At 44.7% G+C, this 18949-nt stretch overlaps 1 pseudogene; it reads left to right on the top strand.

Moving 5' to 3' along the window:
• Positions 1–1022: 1022 nt before the first annotated feature.
• Positions 1023–8077, top strand: LOC127326047 (F-box protein At5g49610-like; annotated as a pseudogene).
• The last annotated feature ends 10872 nt before the right edge of the window (positions 8078–18949 follow it).

Here is an 18949-nt window from a genome sequence, read left to right as displayed (position 1 = left end):
GAAATCCTGTCTCGCACCCGAGCAGAACATGGAAAACGTACCCAACTACGGGTCCGGCGACTGTCCCGTAAATGCCACAAGCGTTACGGTTCAAAATATGCTGACCACTAATGCATATTTATCCGCGTAACGCTTGCGGACGGGAATTGACACCTAGGTTACGCGACTTGACGGAGAAATGAAATCTAATGACATAAAAAATGCGGAGGGGGAGTCGGCAATTCAGCTCACCCTCTGCTGTAGAGGAAGTAGTCGAACAACCGGCGATGTCGACGGCCGTAGAGATGCGCCGCAAGATCCGGGATCGTCACGCGGGATGCTCACTACTGGACCTAGTTAAAATAATAAAAATTTGTCAATGCAAATTCATCAATTCATAAAACAAATGCATTTCTACAAAATTCTAATTTATTTCACTTCAATTTCCATTTCTATTCCTTCATTTTCATTTCAATTTACATTACAATTTCAATTTCAATTTCCAAATTCTTTACTTCATTTCAATTTCAATTTCAATTTGCAAATTCTATTTCAATTTGCAAATTTACAATTACAATTCTATTTCAATTCTTTACTTCATTTCAATTTCAATTTGCAAATTTACATTACAATTTCAATTTCAATTTGCAAATTCTATTTTACTTCATTTCAATTTCCAAATTCTTTACATGTTTCTTTCAAATTATTTACATTTCAAATTACCTAGCTAATTGCAAATACTAAAAAGCTAAAAAAAATAAATAAAAGGTAAGAACCTTACCATGGCCGGCGGGCTGCGAAAGCAGCGACGGCGGCCGGAGGAAGGCGGCGCGCAGCAGCGGCGGCCGGAGAGGACGGCGGCGGGCTGCGGGGCAAGGGCGGCGGTGGCCGGGAGGAAGGCGGCGCGCTGGGGCAGGGCGGCGGCGCGCGGGGGCAGGGTGCGAAGCGGCGGCGGCGCGGGCAGCGGCGACGGCGGCGCGGCAACAGCAGCGGCGGCGGCCGGGAGGACGGCGGCGGCGGGGGCGGCCCGGGTTGCTCCGGGGATGGCGCGACGGCGGGTGGCGGCGGAGCAGCTCGGCGGGATCCGCCGGAGCGGCGGCGGAGCAGCTCGGCGGCGGGGATGGCGCGGCGGCGGGTGGCGGTGGGTGGCGGCGGCGGTGGGTGGTCGAGTGGATGTGGCGTGGCTCTGCGTGTGTGTGGGGCGCGCGTTGGTGGGTCTGACCATTATGGTCGACCCACCTGTGCCGACGGTGATGTTGTGCCGACGGTGACCGTCGGCACAGGCAGTTTTTTTTATTTTTTTTATTTTTTTATTTTTTTATTTTTTTATTTTATTTTTTATTTTCCTTTTTATTTTTTTAAATAAATATTGTCACTATTTACTACAAAAAATAAGAATAGAATAGATCATCTCAAATCATAACCCTAACCCTAACCCTAAACAATAAGTGTAGGAAGTTAGGAACCCCATGTCCGAGAAGCCGGGCACACCCGGAGGGGGTAGCATTGGATATAGAACCATCTCAAATCACTTTTGTGCATGCCATGTGGACACACACAACTTTTGGGGCCATTCCCTAGGTCCGATGCTCGATTTCTGACGAAACCCTAGTTCTGTTGACCGCGCCGTCTACCCCTTTGACTGCATCCCATCGGGGGTCCCCCGGTGGGCGTATGCCTACGTTTGAGCTTGGTTAGGTCATAGGTACATGTGGAAACAAGGATCATCCCATATGATCCCAAGGTTCTCTCCGGTTCACCTCCGAGGGAGTTCCCCCCTATACATGCAGAATCTGCCTAAGTGTAGGAACCCCATGTCCGAGAAGCCGGGCACACCCGGATGGGGTAGCATTGGATATAGAACCATCTCAAATCACTTTTGTGCATGCCATGTGGACACACACAACTTTTGGGGCCATTCCCTAGGTCCGATGCTCGATTTCTGACGAAACCCTAGTTCTGTTGACCGCGCCATCTACCCCTTTGACTGCATCCCATCGGGGTTCCCCCGGTGGGCGTATGCCTACGTTTGAGCTTGGTTAGGTCATAGGTACATGTGGAAACAAGGATCATACCCTATGATCCCAAGGTTCTCTCCGGTTCACCTCCGAGGGAGTTCCCCCCTATACATGCAGAATCTGCCTAAGTGTAGGAACCCCATGTCCGAGAAGCCGGGCACACCCGGAGGGGTAGCATTGGATATAGAACCATCTCAAATCACTTTTGTGCATGCCATGTGGACACACACAACTTTTGGGGCCATTCCCTAGGTCCGATGCTCGATTTCTGACGAAACCCTAGTTCTGTTGATCGCGCCGTCTACCCCTTTGACTGCATCCCATCGGGGTTCCCCCGGTGGGCGTATGCCTATGTTTGAGCTTGGTTAGGTCATAGGTACATGTGGAAACAAGGATCATACCCTATGATCCCAAGGTTCTCTCTCCGGTTCACCTCCGAGGGAGTTCCCCCCTATACATGCAGAATCTGCCTAAGTGTAGGAACCCCATGTCCGAGAAGCCGGGCACACCCGGAGGGGGTAGCATTGGATATAGAACCATCTCAAATCACTTTTGTGCATGCCATGTGGACACACACAACTTTTGGGGCCATTCCCTAGGTCCGATGCTCGATTTCTGACGAAACCCTAGTTCTGTTGACCGCGCCATCTACCCCTTTGACTGCATCCCATCGGGGTTCCCCCGGTGGGCGTATGCCTACGTTTGAGCTTGGTTAGGTCATAGGTACATGTGGAAACAAGGATCATCCCATATGATCCCAAGGTTCTCTCCGGTTCACCTCCGAGGGAGTTCCCCCTAAACATTCAGAATAATCCTAAGTGTAGGAACCCCATGTCCGAGAAGCCGGGCACACCCGGAGGGGGTAGCATTGGATATAGAACCATCTCAAATCACTTTTGTGCATGCCATGTGGACACACACAACTTTTGGGGCCATTCCCTAGGTCCGATGCTCGATTTCTGACGAAACCCTAGTTCTGTTGACCGCGCCGTCTACCCCTTTGACTGCATCCCATCGGGGTTCCCCCGGTGGGCGTATGCCTACGTTTGATCTTGGTTAGGTCATAGGTACATGTGGAAACAAGGATCATACCCTATGATCCCAAGGTTCTCTCCGGTTCACCTCCGAGGGAGTTCCCCCCTATACATGCAGAATCTGCCTAAGTGTAGGAACCCCATGTCCGAGAAGCCGGGCACACCCGGAGGGGGTAGCATTGGATATAGAACCATCTCAAATCACTTTTGTGCATGCCATGTGGTCACACACAACTTTTGGGGCCATTCCCTAGGTCCGATGCTCGATTTCTGACGAAACCCTAGTTCTGTTGATCGCGCCGTCTACCCCTTTGACTGCATCCCATCGGGGTTCCCCCGGTGGGCGTATGCCTACGTTTGAGCTTGGTTAGGTAATAGGTACATGTGGAAACAAGGATCATCCCATATGATCCCAAGGTTCTCTCCGGTTCACCTCCGAGGGAGTTCCCCCCCTATACATGCAGAATCTGCCTAAGTGTAGGAACCCCATGTCCGAGAAGCCGGGCACACCCGGAGGGGGTAGCATTGGATATAGAACCATCTCAAATCACTTTTGTGCATGCCATGTGGACACACACAACTTTTGGGGCCATTCCCTAGGTCCGATGCTCGATTTCTGACGAAACCCTAGTTCTGTTGACCGCGCCGTCTACCCCTTTGACTGCATCCCATCGGGGTTCCCCCGGTGGGCGTATGCCTATGTTTGAGCTTGCTTAGGTCATAGGTACATGTGGAAACAAGGATCATACCCTATGATCCCAAGGTTCTCTCCGGTTCACCTCCGAGGGAGTTCCCCCCTATACATGCAGAATCTGCCTAAGTGTAGGAACCCCATGTCCGAGAAGCCGGGCACACCCGGAGGTGGTAGCATTGGATATAGAACCATCTCAAATCACTTTTGTGCATGCCATGTGGACACACACAACTTTTGGGGCCATTCCCTAGGTCCGATGCTCGATTTCTGACGAAACCCTAGTTCTGTTGACCACGCCGTCTACCCCTTTGACTGCATCCCATCGGGGGTCCTCCGGTGGGCGTATGCCTACGTTTGAGCTTGGTTAGGTCATAGGTACATGTGGAAACAAGGATCATCCCATATGATCCCAAGGTTCTCTCCGGTTCACCTCCGAGGGAGTTCCCCCCTATACATGCAGAATCTGCCTAAGTGTAGGAACCCCATGTCCGAGAAGCCGGGCACACCCGGAGGGGGTAGCATTGGATATAGAACCATCTCAAATCACTTTTGTGCATGCCATGTGGACACACACAACTTTTGGGGCCATTCCCTAGGTCCGATGCTCGATTTCTGACGAAACCCTAGTTCTGTTGACCGTGCCGTCTACCCCTTTGACTGCATCCCATCGGGGGTCCCCCGGTGGGCGTATGCCTACGTTTGAGCTTGGTTAGGTCATAGGTACATGTGGAAACAAGGATCATACCCTATGATCCCAAGGTTCTCTACGGTTCACCTCCGAGGGAGTTCCCCCCTATACATGCAGAATCTGCCTAAGTGTAGGAACCCCATGTCCGAGAAGCCGGGCACACCCGGAGGGGGTAGCATTGGATATAGAACCATCTCAAATCACTTTTGTGCATGCCATGTGGACACACACAACTTTTGGGGCCATTCCCTAGGTCCGATGCTCGATTTCTGACGAAACCCTAGTTCTGTTGACCGCGCCGTCTACCCCTTTGACTGCATCCCATCGGGGGTCCCCCGGTGGGCGTATGCCTACGTTTGAGCTTGCTTAGGTCATAGGTACATGTGGAAACAAGGATCATACCCTATGATCCCAAGGTTCTCTACGGTTCACCTCCGAGGGAGTTCCCCCCTATACATGCAGAATCTCTCCTGCCCTTTTTTTCCCGCCCACCCTTTTCCCGCTGCTTCTCTCCCGCCCTTTTTTCCCGCCCACCCTTTCTCGCTCCTTCTCTCCTTCCCTTTTTTTCCCGCCCACCCTTTTCCCGCTGCTTCTCTCCCGCCCTTTTTTCCCGCCCACCCTTTCCCGCTCCTTCTCTCCCGCCCTTTTTTCCCGCCCACCCTTTCCCGCTGCTTCTCTCCCGCCCTTTTTTCCCGCCCACCCTTTCCCGCCCATTCTCTCCCGCCATGTTTTCCCGCCGTTTCAGCCCCTCGTCGGCCTATATATAGCCATGGCTTCTCCACTAACAGCACCAGCAACATTTCTCCCTTCATCACTTCTCTCATCCAGTAGAACCACAAAATCCTCTGAGCTGAGCTGCCGCTGAGATGGCTCCTCGTCGCCGTAGCAACACGGGCTTCATCGGCGTTCGCCTGCGGCCTGCGGGACATTTCGCGGCTGAAATCACCGCCGGTGGTACGCGTGTGTGGCTCGGCACCTTCTATACGAAGGAGGCTGCTGCCCGCGCATACGACGTTGCGGCTTGGAGGTTTGGCCGGCCGTGCCACGAAATGAACTTCCCGGAGGTCAGGTCTCTGACGGAAGCTCAGAGTCTCTCTACTGAGCCACTACTTCGCTCACAGGGTGAAGCGCGGCGGTACAGGGCTGGCCAGCGGCGGATTGATACCACCGAGGCGGACGAGCAGTTCATGGCACAGTGGCGCAGAGACCATCCCGGAGACGTCGAGGCAACGCGCGCATTCTGGAAGGAGAAGCAGACGTACAGGAGAGAGAGGAGGGCGGGAAAGCGGCAGAGGAAGGCCGAGGTTGAAGCAGAGTACGCCAAAGGAGAGGCGTCGACATGGGGGGAGAATGATGAACGGTGGTTGTGGAACCTCACAACCACCGCTTCAGAGGACACCCCCAGCGAGGATGAAGATTTCGACTTCTCTGATTAATATGTGTGTGTCGAGTCCGTGTGTCTAGCGGGTCATGTGTCGACCCAGTGTTAAGTGCTTTGTTCGTGTGTGGGTGTAGTTATTTAAATGCTTTGGTTTGTGTGTGGGTCTAGTTCTTTAAGTATTTTGGTTCATGTGTGTGGGTGTAGTTTCTTTAAGTGTTTTGCTTCCTCTGTGTGGGTGTAGTTCTTTAACTGTTTCGGTTCGTGTGTGGGTCTAGTTCTGTAAGCGCTTTGGTATGTGTGTGAGTCTAGTTATTTAAGTATTTTGTATCGTGTGTGGGTCTTAAGTATTTTGTATCGTGTGTGGGCCATTCACCCCCTCCGAGGTTCGATTTCTGGCGAAGGGGTTCTATACCGCCCTTATACATATATATAGGTTTCCCGCAAAGGGGTTCGCCAAAATAGCAGTGAGAAATAAATAAACAAAAAAAATGATTGGGATTAATAATTATATGGGTAATAATTATCTCTTTGATGCAAAAAAAATGGAAAAACAAAAATGTGCATATCATTCTATGTGCCGACGGCCAGCGTTGCGCCGAGGGTCACCGTCGGCACAGCAGAAGGGGGACCCAGCAGTCAGTCCATGTGCCGACGGCCGCCGTTGCGCCGAGGGCTACCGTCGGCACAGTGCAGACGGCTCCGTGATAGTTTAACGGCTGGGCCCGCCTGTCAGCGCGTGTACCGACGGTCGTTGCTATGCCGACGGTGACCTTCGGGTGCCATTTTCCTGTGCCGACGGTCCGTTTTGCACCGACGGTGACCGTCGGTGTAGATAGCAGTGTGCCGACGGTGACCCTGCGCCGACGGTCAGCTCCGTCGTTGGTCGACGAGGGCCTCTGTGCCGACGGCCCCGACATTTGGCCGTCGGCACATGGGCTGGCCGTCGGCACATGAAGTTTCTCCCGTAGTGATTAACCGTCTCCACAATCTGCAGATGAAGAAGAAACGTCAGAACGAAGTGAGTGCAGCCATTCCCCTCCTCTGCTATCTTCCGTTCTTTAATACAGTACATGGAGCCTTGACCGTAATGAAATGTATCTGCTTTTTTGTAGACGAAGCAGGACCAGGAGCCACACCCCGTGGGGAGCCTCCCAACTGACGTCCTCTTCGGAATACTGTCGCTGGTACCCTACAAGTCGCTCTGCCGTTTCAAGTGCGTGTCCAAGCCGTGGCAGGCCCTCTGCTCCGAGCCGGACATCCGCAAGAGCTGCGAGAGGTCGTCGCAGACCCTGTCGGGCTTCTTCTACAATGACCGTGGAGGCTTCAACTTTCTCAATCTGTCCGGCAGAGGCCCTCCTTTGGTCGACCCTTCTCTCCCTTTCTTACGCGGGAGCTACCACCACTTCAAGGTCAAGCAATGTTGCGGCGGCCTTCTCCTCTGCAAATGCTGGGAGTCACGTCACGAGGAAGACAAGTATGATTATGTCGTGTGCAATCCTATGACTTGGAAGTGGACTGTCCTGCCTCCTCTAATGGTGCAGCACGAAGAGGATGGTGATCTTGTGAGTTATGAACCGATGAATATCTTCCTAGGCTTCGAGGCGGCCCGTCCATCTCGCTTCACGGTGTTTGCGCCCCTGACCAGCTATGACGACCAGTTCTCAGAAATTGCGATTTACTCATCAAAGACAAGGCGATGGATCGCGGCCGGTGGAGAGCGACTCAACTACTCTGGCTGCTAATTCAGAGTGTGTCTTCCTGAATGGCACTATGCATTTGCCTATTGATTGTGCTTCGGTACTCACCATTGACACCAAGGGGGAGGATTGGGGTGAGTTTTATATGCCAGACCGCATGCCGTGGAGTGGCAGCAATAAGGTTTCCATTGGGCAATCTCAGGGACGGTTGCATGCGTGGCAGATATATAAGGATGCAGAGTTTGATGATGATAGCTACCTCTATGTTTGGGTTCTTGAGGATTATGCTAGTGGAAAGTGGAGGGAACTTGGCGAAGGTATTACTGTTTCGGAACTGTTTGGGAGGGAACCTGGCGAAGATGATTTCTACTATAACGCGTTTGCAATTCATCCTGATTCTAATTGTATTTTCCTTACCGACGAGGAGGAAATGACATTGTCGTACGATATGGAAAGTAAAAAGGTAAATGTTATCAGCAGTTGTCAAGGGTTCCAGAATGTCCCCCTAAAAAAAAAAGGGTTCCAGAATGCTCTACCTTATAAGCCATGTTTTGCGAAATGGAAATGGACTCCGGATGGTCGCTGAAAGTCACTGGCTCACTCCAGCTTCATGTGGTTAGAAAAACAGTTGCTCGTATGCGCCTAATCTTCTTGTTTTCTGGCACTGGCTTGGATATGTCCTAGATATATCCTACTATGTCAATTTCAGTTTGGTCTTCCTATCTATTTGTGTTTGGATGCATTCCGTTTTGTGGCTTTGAACAATGCTGGTTACCATAAATAATTTGTAAGGAACCGCCTAATGGGCCAAATTATTGAGCTCAAGTTTTATTTGCATTTACTTTATTTGCGCAATTTGTTATCCTCTCCGGTGTTGCTGCATAGCACATACAGTAAGGGTACATATAATATTCATGGTGTTCCATTGTTTGTTTCAGTCTACGTCGCTTGGCAGTTTTAGGGGTAGAATTTCAGTCTATTAACTTTAACATCTCACTCAAATGATATGTTTGTGGGTAAGCTAGCGCAATCTAACATCTCAAGTCCTGTTACTTCTACCATTTTTTTTCTCGATCGTACTAGTTGTTCTAAACAACACATAACATGGTGTATGGGTTTTATGGCTTTTGCAATAATGTTGGTTAGCTGTAGAGAATTTATAAGGAAGCCTCCAATGTGTAGTGTTCAGTTATATGAATGAATAGTCATTTTCGTTTATGTACTTACTATTAATATTGCCATAGTTCATTGTCTGGGGTTAAGAGGAACATTATTTATGTATGAAATTCTTTTTATGTACATTTACTCCATGCAAATGTCTTTAGTATGCAACTATATTTCTGAATTGTTACTCTTTCTAGATTGGTAAATTTAAAACTGGAAAAGAGAGAAAAGAAAGCCTAGCCTAATCTAGGCATGTTACTGCAGCGTACTACTAGTACTCCCTCCGTATCGGTTTAACAGGCACACACGTAGTTCAAGAAAACACTTTGACCATTAATTTGATCAATAAGATATGGAAAATATGTCATAAAAAATATGTCACTGGAAACCTTGTTTGAATATGAATCTAATGATATAAATTTTATAAACATCTAGTTTATATTTTGTTGACTAAATTAGTGGTCAAACTTTACCTTAAACTATGTGCGCGCCGAGGAAGTAGTTACTTTGCACTATTTCAGTGTTCGGGTGTTCATTCGATAGTAAAGCGAAAAATGAGAAAACAGAAGAAAAAACAAGATCACGGTCCAGGGATTTCAGAAATTCTTGTAACTAGAGATCTTTGTTGCTTGAGTCTTTAGAGAGCAATGGTACATTTATTTTAGAGAGAAAGCGATGGTGCATTGGTGCATATATGTCTGTCACTGCTTTGTCTAGTCGGTAAAATTACAGTTAGTTAATTACCGGCTCTTCCGTCTGCTAGAAAGAGATGGTTGTATATGCAGGGCCATGCATAGGCAAGTTCTGGCTTTAGAATAATATTTTGTTGCAGTATTCCAATGTAATCTCTTGGTGTGCAGACAAGAGAGGCAGGATTTACTGGATAGGTGCAAAAAAGTAGGGTGGGAGTGATTTAGGCTGCTCATATTGAAGAGTAACTTAGTCTAGTAACATATGTGGGGTGGGAGAGTATGTTACTAGTGTAAATTACTATCTCCATAATGGGTATGTTACAAGTCTAAATTACTATCTCCATAATGGGTAGTAATTTAGATGTGGTTTCATGCAATGTGTTATTAATTATTTTGTAGACTCATATTGCTTTGGGATTGTGATGTTAGGCTGGTGCCAATGCATCACCCCACTATAGCCTCGCCACATCAGCTTTTACCCTCACTCTCACCCCACTCTCACCCCACGGTGCAAGTGCACGGGTGATACGTCTCCGACGTATCGATAATTTCTTATGTTCCATGCCACATTATTGATGATATCTACATGTTTTATGCACATTTTATGTCATATTCGTGCATTTTCTGGAACTAACCTATTAACAAGATGCCGAAGTGCCAGTTGCTGTTTTCTGCTATTTTTGGTTTCATAAATCCTAGTAAGGAAATATTCTCGGAATTGGACGAAATCAACGCCCAGGGTCCTATTTTGCCACGAAGCTTCCAGAAGACCGAAGAGGAGACGAAGTGGGGCCACGAGGTGGCCAAACCACAGGGCGGCGCGGCCCAAGCCCTGGCCGCGCCGACCTGTGGTGTGGGCCCCTCGTGACGCCCCTCGACCTGCCCTTCCGCCTACAAATAGCCTTCGTCGCGAAACCCCCAGTACCGAGAGTCACGATACGGAAAACCTTCCAGAGACGCCGCCGCCGCCAATCCCATCTCGGGGGATTCAGGAGATCGCCTCCGGCACCCTGCCGGAGAGGGGAATCATCTCCCGGAGGACTCTACGCCGCCATGGTCGCCTCCGGAGTGATGTGTGAGTAGTCTACCCCTGGACTATGGGTCCATAGCAGTAGCTAGATGGTTGTCTTCTCCCCATTATGCTTAATTGTCGGGTCTTGTGAGCTGCCGAACATGATCAAGATCATCTATCTGTAATTCTATATGTTGTGTTTGTTGGGATCCGATGAATAGAGAATACTTGTTATGTTGATTATCAATTTATATCTATGTGTTGTTTATGATCTTGCATGCTCTCCATTACTAGTAGATGCTCTGGCCAAGTAGATGCTTGTAACTCCAAGAGGGAGTATTTATGCTCGATAGTGGGTTCATGTCTCCGTGAATCTGGGGAAGTGACAGAAATCTCTAAGATTATGGATATGCTGTTGCCACTAGGGATAAAACATTGGTGCTATGTTCGAGGATGTAGTTACTGATTACATTACGCGCAATACTTAATGCAATTGTCTGTTGTTAGCAACTTAATACTGGAAGGGGTTCGGATGATAACCTGAAGGTGGACTTTTTAGGCATAGATGCATGCTGGATAGCGGTCTATTTACTTTGTCGTAATGCCCAATTAAATCTCACTATACTCATCATAATATGTATGTGCATGGTCATGCCCTCTTTATTTGTCAATTGCCCAACTGTAATTTGTTCACCCAACATGCTGTTTATCTTATGGGAGACACCTCTAGTGAACTGTGGACCCCGGTCCAATTCTCTATACTGAAATACAATCTACTGCAACTGTGCTACTGTTTTCTGCAAACAATCATCATCCACACTATACATCTAATCCTTTGTTACAGCAAGCCGGTGAGATTGACAACCTCGCTGTTTCGTTGGGGCAAAGTACTTGGTTTGTGTTGTGCAGGTTCCACGTTGGCGCCGGAATCCCTGGTGTTGCGCCGCACTACATCTCGCCGACATCAACCTTCAACGTGCTTCTTGGCTCCTACTGGTTTGATAAACCTTGGTTTCATACTGAGGGAAAACTTGTCGCTGTACGCATCACACCTTCCTCTTGGGGTTCCCAACGGACGCGTGCTGTACGCGTATCAAGCTCTTTTTGTGGCGCCGTTGCCGGGGAGATCAAGACACGCTGCAAGGAGAGTCTCCACATCCCAATCTCTTTACTTTGTTTTTGTCTTGCTTAGTTTTATTTACTACATTGTTTGCTGCACTAAATCAAAATACAAAAAAATAGTTGCTAGTTTTACTCTATTTACTATCTTGCACTCTATATCAAAAACACAAAAAAAATTAGTTACTTGCATTTACTTTATGTAGTTTGTTTTATTTACTGTTGCTAAAATGGGTACTCCTGAAAATACTAAGTTGTGTGACTTCACAACCACAAATAATAATGATTTCTTATGCACACCTATTGCTCCACCTGCTACTACAGCAGAATTCTTTGAAATTAAACCTGCTTTACTAAATCTTGTTATGCGAGAGCAATTTTCTGGTGTTAGTTCTGATGATGCTGCTGCCCATCTCAATAATTTTGTTGAACTATGTGAAATGCAAAAATATAAAGATGTAGATGGTGACATTATAAAATTAAAATTGTTCCCTTTCTCATTAAGAGGAAGAGCTAAAGATTGGTTGCTATCTCTGCCTAAGAATAGTATTGATTCATGTACTAAATGCAAGGATGCTTTTATTGGTAGATATTATCCCCCTGCTAAAATTATATCTTTGAGGAGTAGCATAATGAATTTTAAACAATTGGATACTGAGCATGTTGCACAAGCATGGGAAAGAATGAAATCATCCAAACCTTTTATGCAGGACTGAATTTTTCTTCGCGGAACCTATTGGATTCAGCTGCTGGAGGTACCTTTATGTCCATCACTCTTGGTGAAGCAACAAAGGTACTTGATAATATGATGATCAATTACTCTGAATGGCACACGGAAAGAGCTCCACAAGGTAAGAAGGTAAATTCTGTCGAAGAAACCTCCTCCTTGAGTGATAAGATTGATGTTATTATGTCTATGCTTGTGAATGATAGGACAAATGTTGATCCTAATAATGTTCCGTTAGCTTCATTGGTTGCACAAGAAGAACATGTTGATGTAAACTTCATTAAAAATAATAATTTCAACAACAATGCTTACCGGAACAATTCTAGTAACAACTATAGGCCATATCCTTATAATAATGGCAACGGCTATGGTAATTCTTATGGGAATTTTTACAACAATAATAGGAACACACCCCCTGGACTTGAAGCCATGCTTAAAGAATTTATTAGTACACAAACTGCTTTTAACAAATCTGTTGAAGAAAAGCTTGGAAAAATTGATATACTTGCTTCTAAAGTCGATAGTCTTGCCGCTGATGTTGATCTTTTGAAATCGAAAGTTATGCCTAATGAAAATCATCATAATAAAATTACTACTACAGCAAATGTCATCCAAGTTAGAATTAATGAGAATATAAGATTGATGGCTGAATTGCGTGCTAGGTGGGAAAGAGAAGAAAATGAAAAAGAAGATAATATAGCTAAAGTTTGGACTATTACCACCACTAGTAATGCTAATGCTGCACAAGTTGCTGCACCTCCTACTAATAATAATAAAAGAATTGGTGTTAGCAATGTTTCCACTTCTAATGCAAAGCGCGAGAAACTGCCTGAAACTGCTAAAACTGCTGAAACTGCCTGTGATAAAACTGCTGAAATTTTTTCCAACATTGGGGATGATGATCCCATTGCTTTAGATTATAATGGTTTGAATTTTGATGATTGCCACATCTCTGAAGTTATAAAGTTCTTACAAAAACTTGCTAAAAGTCCTAATGCTAGTGCTATAAATTTGGCTTTCACGCAACATATTACAAATGCTCTCATAAAAGCTAGAGAAGAGAAACTAGAGCGCGAAGCCTCTATTCCTAGAAAGCTAGAGGATGGTTGGGAACCCATAATTAAGATGAAGATCAAAGATTTTGATTGTAATGCTTTATGTGATCTTGGTGCAAGTATTTCTGTTATGCCTAAGAAAATCTATAATATGCTTGACTTGCCACCGCTGAAAAATTGTTATTTGGATGTTAATCTTGCTGATCATTCTACAAAGAAACCTTTGGGGAAAGTTGATAATGTTCGCATTACCGTTAACAATAACCTTGTCCCCGTTGATTTTGTTGTCTTGGATATTGAATGCAATGCATCTTGTCCCATTATATTGGGAAGACCTTTTCTTCGAACTGTTGGTGCTATCATTGATATGAAGGAAGGTAATATTAAATATCAATTTCCTCTCAAGAAAGGTATGGAACACTTCCCTAGAAAGAGAATGAAGTTACCTTTTGATTCTATTATTAGAACAAATTATGATGTTGACACTTCGTCTCTCGATAGTACTTGATACACACTTTTTGCGCCTAGCTGAAAGGCGTTAAAGAAAAGCGCTTATGGGAGACAACCCATGTTTTTACTACAGTACTTTGTTTTTATTTTGTGTCTTGGAAGTTTTTTACTACTGTAGCGACCTCTCCTTATCTTAGTTTAGTGTTTTGTTGTGCCAAGTAAAGTCGTTGATAGAAAAGTTCATACTATATTTGGATTACTGCGCAGAAACAGATTTCTTTGCTGTCACGAATCTGGGCAAAATTCTCTGTAGGTAACTCAGAAAATTATGCCAATTTACGTGAGTGATCCTAAGATATGTACGCAACTTTCATTCAATTTGATCATTTTCATTTGAGCAAGTCTGGTGCCTCAATAAAATTCGTCAATACGAACTGTTCTGTTTTGATAGATTCTGCCTTTTATTTCGCATTGCCTGTTTTGTTATGTTCGATGGATATTTCGATTCCATTAACTTTCAGTAGCTTTGTGCAATGTCCAGAAGTGTTAAGAATGATTATGTCACCTCTGAACATGTATATTTTGATTGTGCACTAACCCTCTAATGAGTTGTTCTAAGTTTGGTGTGGAGGAAGTTTTCAAGGATCGAGAGAGGGGGATGATACAACATGATCAAGGAGAGTGAAAGCTCTAAGCTTGGGGATGCCCCGGTGGTTCACCCCTGCATATATCAAGAAGACTCAAGCGTCTAAGCTTGGGGATGCCCAACGCATCCCCTTCTTCATCGACAACATTATCAGGTTCCTCCCCTGAAACTATATTTTTATTCCATCACATCTTATGTGCTTTGCTTGGAGCGTCGGTTTGTTTTTGTTTTTGTTTTTGTTTTGTTTGAATAAAATGGATCCTAGCATTCATTGTATGGGAGAGAGACACGCTCCGCTGTAGCATATGGACAAGTATGTCCTTAGGCTCTACTCATAGTATTCATGGCGAAGTTTCTTCTTCGTTAAATTGTTATATGGTTGGAATTGGAAAATGATACATGTAGTAAATTGCTAAAATGTCTTGGATAATGTGATACTTGGCAATTGTTGTGCTCATGTTTAAGCTCTTGCATCATATACTTTGCACCCATTAATGAAGAAATACATAGAGCATGCTAAAATTTGGTTTGCATATTTGGTTTCTCTAAGGTCTAGATAATTTCTAGTATTGAGTTTGAACAACAAGGAAGACGGTGTAGAGTCTTATAATGTTTACAATATGTCTTTTATGTGAGTTTTGCTGCACCAGTTCATCCTTGTGTTTGTTTCAAATAAACCTTGCTAGCCTAAACCTTGTATCGAGAGGGAATACTTCTCATGCATCCAAATACTTGAGCCAACCACTATGCCATTTGTGTCCACCATACCTACCTACTACATGGTATTTCTCCGCCATTCCAAAGTAAATTGCTTTGGTGCTACCTTTAAACAATTCAAAATTTATCACCTCTGATTTGTGTCAATGTTTTATAGCTCATGAGGAAGTATGTGGTGTTTATCTTTCAATCTTGTTGGGCAACTTTCACCAATGGACTAGTGACTTCATCCGCTTATCCAATAATTTTGCAAAAAGAGCTGGCAATGGGATTCCCAGTCCCAAATTAATTAATAAAAATAGACACTCCTCCATGGTATGTGATTGATTGGACGGCACCCGAAGGATTCGGTTAGCCATGGCTTGAGAAAGCAAAGGTGGGGAGGAGTGGCATCATAATAAAACTAAAATAAAAAGGCACTCCTTCATGGTATGAGATTGTTGGCAGGCACCCGAAGGATTCGGTTAGCCATGGTTTGTGAAAGAAAGGTTGGAAGGAGTGCCACACAAAAATAAAAATAAAATGGGAGCCGCTCTTTGAAGGTTTGCCTGGCAAGGGGGTTAGAGTGCCCACTACCATTCGTTGACAACAACAAACACCTCTCAAAATTTTACTTTTATTGCTCTCTATATGTTTTCAAAATCAAAGCTCTAGCACAAATATAGCAATCGATGCTTTCCTCTTTGAAGGACCATTCTTTTACTTTTATTGTTGAGTCAGTTCACCTATTTCTCTCCACCTCAAGAAACAAAAACTTGTGTGAACTGTGCATTGATTCCTACATACTTGCATATTGCATTTGTTATATTACTCTATGTTGACAATATCCATGAGATATACATGTTATAAGTTGAAAGCAACCGCTGAAACTTCATCTTCCTTTGTGTTGCTTCAATGCTTTTACTATGAATTATTGCTTTATGAGTTAACTCTTATGCAAGACTTATTGATGCTTGTCTTGAAGTACTATTCATGAAAAGTCTTTGCTATATGATTCATTTGTTTACTCATGTCATTTACATTGTTTTCATCGCTGCATTCACTACATATGCTTACAAATAGTATGATCAAGGTTATGATGGCATGTCACTCCAGAAATTATCTTTGTTTATCGTTTACCTGCTCGGGACGAGCAGAAACTAAGCTTGGGGATGCTGATACGTCTCCGACGTATCGATAATTTCTTATGTTCCATGCCACATTATTGATGATATCTACATGTTTTATGCACACTTTATGTCATATTCATGCATTTTCTGGAACTAACCTATTAACAAGATGCCGAAGTGCCAGTTGCTGTTTTCTGCTATTTTTGGTTTCATAAATCCTAGTAAGGAAATATTCTCGGAATTGGACGAAATCAACGCCCAGGTTCTTATTTTGCCACGAAGCTTCCAGAAGACCGAAGAGGAGATGAAGTGGGGCCACGAGGTGGCCAAACCACAGGGCGGCGCGGCCCAAGCCCTGGCCGCGCCGACCTGTGGTGTGGGCCCCTCGTGACGCCCCTCGACCTGCCCTTCCGCCTACAAATAGCCTTCATCGCGAAACCCCCAGTACCGAGAGCCACGATACGGAAAACCTTCCAGAGACGCCGCCGCCGCCAATCCCATCTCGGGGGATTCAGGAGATCGCCTCCAGCACCCTGCCAGAGAGGGGAATCATCTCCCGGAGGACTCTACGCCGCCATGGTCGCCTCCGGAGTGATGTGTGAGTAGTCTACCCCTGGACTATGGGTCCATAGCAGTAGCTAGATGGTTGTCTTCTCCCCATTATGCTTAATTGTCGGGTCTTGTGAGCTGCCGAACATGATCAAGATCATCTATCTGTAATTCTATATGTTGTGTTTGTTGGGATCCGATGAATAGAGAATACTTGTTATGTTGATTATCAATTTATATCTATGTGTTGTTTATGATCTTGCATGCTCTCCATTACTAGTAGATGCTCTGGCCAAGTAGATGCTTGTAACTCCAAGAGGGAGTATTTATGCTCGATAGTGGGTTCATGTCTCCGTGAATGCAGGAAGTGACAGAAATCTCTAAGATTATGGATGTGCTGTTGCCACTAGGGATAAAACATTGGTGCTATGTTCGAGGATGTAGTTACTGATTACATTACGCGCAATACTTAATGCAATTGTCTGTTGTTAGCAACTTAATACTGGAAGGGGTTCGGATGATAACCTGAAGGTGGACTTTTTAGGCATAGATGCATGCTGGATAGCGGTCTATGCATTTTGTCGTAATGCCCAATTAAATCTCACTATACTCATCATAATATGTATGTGCATGGTCATGCCCTCTTTATTTGTCAATTGCCCAACTGTAATTTGTTCACCCAACATGCTGTTTATCTTATGGGAGAGACACCTCTAGTGAATCGGACCCGGTCCAATTCTCTATCTTGAAATACAATCTACCACTGTTCTCTTGTTTTCTGCAAACAATCATCATCCACACTATACATCTAATCCTTTGTTACAGCAAGCCGGTGAGATTGACAACCTCATTTGTTTCGTTGGGGCAAAGTACTTGGTTTGTGTTGTGCAGGTTCCACGTTGGCGCCGGAATCCCTGGTGTTGCGCCGCACTACATCTCGCCGACATCAACCTTCAACGTGCTTCTTGGCTCCTACTGGTTCGATAAACCTTGGTTTCATACTGAGGGAAAACTTGCCGCTGTACGCATCACACCTTCCTCTTGGGGTTCCCAACGGACGCGTGTTGTACGTGTATCAAGCTCTTTTTCTGGCGCCGTTGCCGGAGAGATCAAGACACGCTGCAAGGGGAGTCTCCACATCCCAATCTCTTTACTTTGTTTTTGTCTTGCTTAGTTTTATTTACTACATTGTTTGCTGCACTAAATCAAAATACAAAAAATTAGTTGCTAGTTTTACTCTATTTACTATCTTGCACTCTATATCAAAAACACAAAAAAAATTAGTTACTTGCATTTACTTTATCTAGTTTGTTTTATTTACTGTTGCTAAAATGGGTACTCCTAAAAATACTAAGTTGTGTGACTTCACAACCACAAATAATAATGATTTCTTATGCACACCTATTGCTCCACCTGCTACTACAGCAGAATTCTTTGAAATTAAACCTGCTTTACTAAATCTTGTTATGCGAGAGCAATTTTGTGGTGTTAGTTCTGATGATGCTGCTGCCCATCTCAATAATTTTGTTGAACTATGTGAAATGCAAAAATATAAAGATGTAGATGGTGACATTATAAAATTAAAATTGTTCCCTTTCTCATTAAGAGGAAGAGCTAAAGATTGGTTGCTATCTCTGCCTAAGAATAGTATTGATTCATGTACTAAATATAAGGATGCTTTTATTGGTAGATATTATCCCCCTGCTAAAATTATATCTTTTAGGAGTAGCATAATGAATTTTAAACAATTGGATACTGAGCATGTTGCACAAGCATGGGAAAGAATGAAATCATCCAAACCTTTTATGCAGGACTGAATTTTTCTTCGTGGAACCTATTGGATTCAGCTGCTGGAGGTACCTTTATGTCCATCACTCTTGGTGAAGCAACAAAGCTACTTGATAATATGATGATCAATTACTCTGAATGGCACACGGAAAGAGCTCCACAAGGTACGAAGGTAAATTCTGTCGAAGAAACCTCTTCCTTGAGTGATAAGATTGATGCTATTATGTCTATGCTTGTGAATGATAGGACAAATGTTGATCCTAATAATGTTCAGTTAGCTTCATTGGTTGCACAAGAAGAACATGTTGATGTAAACTTCATTAAAAATAATAATTTCAACAACAATGCTTACCGGAACAATTCTAGTAACAACTATAGGCCATATCCTTATAATAATGGCAACGGCTATGGTAATTCTTATGGGAATTCT

The sequence above is a fragment of the Lolium perenne genome, chromosome 1 (assembly GCF_019359855.2).
Source record: "Lolium perenne isolate Kyuss_39 chromosome 1, Kyuss_2.0, whole genome shotgun sequence".
Taxonomy (NCBI): Eukaryota; Viridiplantae; Streptophyta; class Magnoliopsida; order Poales; family Poaceae; genus Lolium; species Lolium perenne.
The sequence above is the reverse complement of the archived record's forward strand: the minus strand, read 5'-3'. Positions and strand labels throughout refer to the sequence as shown.